This window comes from Nansenia antarctica (genome assembly GCF_963989245.1).
Source record: "Nansenia antarctica genome assembly, chromosome: 17".
Lineage (NCBI taxonomy): Eukaryota > Metazoa > Chordata > Actinopteri > Argentiniformes > Microstomatidae > Nansenia > Nansenia antarctica.
The window spans coordinates 9,097,706-9,100,205 of record NC_137687.1 but is presented as its reverse complement, the minus strand read 5'-3'; the positions used below and the strand labels follow the sequence as shown (position 1 = coordinate 9,100,205).

Below are 2,500 nucleotides of genomic sequence, written 5' to 3'. Positions count from 1 at the left end.
TTCAGCTGGTTAGTACACACACACACACACACACACACACACACACACACACACACACCCTCTACAGCTGGTTAGTACAGCACACACATACAGTCCTTCTGCCCACATCTCCTCCACGAGTCATCCAGGTTTTATTTCGATGAATATTGTATCTGTTAGCTATAGATAGATAGATCTTTACTTAGTCAGGACAGTGCACATTAATGCACAGTCACTTATACAAAAATATAAAAGGATCTATGTGATTTTCGTGTGTGAGTAGGTGAGATTGTGTTGTTGTGTGTCTGTTTTCTGCAGCGAGGATGGAGTGACGCTTGCTGTGCTTTTGACTGACAGCTGTTTGGCCCCTCCCCCTACCTCGGTTCCCTCCAATCCTGGGACAGATCCTGTCTCAACACTACCCAATCAGAACGTTGTCAATAGCAGCATATCTCCCACTCCTGAGAACACACCCCTGTGGACAGCCAACACTACACAACACTACACAACCATCACCACAACATACCACAACACAACTCAACCATCACCACAACATAACACAACACAACAACCATCACCACAACATAACACAACACAACAACCAACACCACAACATAACACAACACAACAACCAACACCACAACAACCATCTACAACAACACAACCATCTACACAACAACCATCACCACAACATAACACAACACAACAACGATCACCACAACATAACACAACACAACAACCATCACCACAACAACCATCTACAACAACACAACAACCATCTACAACAACACAACAACCATCTACAACAACACAACAACCATCTACAACACCACAACAACCATCTACAACACAACAACCATCTACAACAACACAACAACCATCTACAACACCACAACAACCATCTACAACAACACAACAACCATCTACAACAACACAACAACCATCTACAACAATACAACAACCATCTACAACACAACAACCATCTACAACAACACAACAACCATCTACAACACAACAACCATCGACAACACCACAACAACCATCTTCAACAACACAACAACCATCTACAACAACACAACAACCATCTACAACACAACAACCATCTACAACAACACAACAACCATCTACAACAACACAACAACCATCTACAACACAACAACCATCGACAACACAACAACAACAACAACCATCTACAACACAACAACCATCTACAACAACACAACAACCATCGACAACACAACAACCATCGACAACACACCAACAACAACAACAACCATCTACAACACAACAACCATCGACAACACAACAACCATCTACAACACCACAACAACCATCTACAACACAAGAACCATCGACAACACAACAACCATCTACAACAACACAACAACCATCTACAACACAACAACAACAACAACCATCTACAACACAACAACCATCTACAACAACACAACAACCATCGACAACAACACAACAGCCATCTACAACACAACAACCATCTACAACACAACAACCATCAACAACGCAACAACCATCAACAACGCAACAACCATCTACAACAACACAACAACCATCGACAACAACACAACAGCCATCTACAACACAACAACCATCAACAACACAACAACCATCGACAACAACACAACAGCCATCTACAACAACACAACAACCATCTACAACACAACAACCATCTACAACAACACAACAACCATCAACAACACAACAACCATCTACAACAACACAACAACCATCTACAACAACACAACAGCCATCTACAACAACACAACAACCATCTACAACACAACAACCATCAACAACACAACAACCATCTACAACACAACATACCACAACACAGCAACCGTCGTCAACCCAACAGAACTCAACGCACATCACGTCCGGGGCAATACAATTCAACACAACACAGACACACACCACCTCTGCTGACACAACTACTGGAAGACTTACTGACCAATTGAAGACAACTGCTAGTTTAAAGACCACAACACAGGTATACCCAACAAGTCAATCAAACTCAACACAATTACCCATACCAACTCCAGATAACACAACTCTTCCTCAGGAAACAGTTACACAACTCAACACAACAACGGCTGTACAAAATATAACACTCAACACAACTGTACCTCCAACAAACTCACAACTATCTAACACAACAGCTAACACTACACAACACTACACAACAACACAACATATCACAACACAACAACACAGTCAACTAAACTCAACACATATACCAACAACAAGTAAACTAAACTCAACACATACACCAACAATAAGTCAACTAAACTCAACACATACACCAACAATAAGTCAACTAAACTCAACACATACACCAACAATAAGTCAACTAAACTCAACACATACACCAACAATAAGTCAACTAAACTCAACACATACACCAACACCAACTCAAGATAACACAACTCTTCCACAGCAAATAGTTACACAACTCAACACAACGACGTTTGGACTCACGACACAGGAGAGCACCCCAGCCACTGTA

General features: G+C 41.4%; 1 protein-coding gene across 1 annotated transcript in view; it reads left to right on the top strand.

The window, feature by feature from the left end:
• The window catches only part of adgrg2a (adhesion G protein-coupled receptor G2a), a gene marked incomplete at both ends in the record, with an annotated part of 30,788 nt that overhangs the window by 15,150 nt on the left and 13,138 nt on the right, over nucleotides 1-2,500 (top strand). The window lies entirely within an intron of this gene.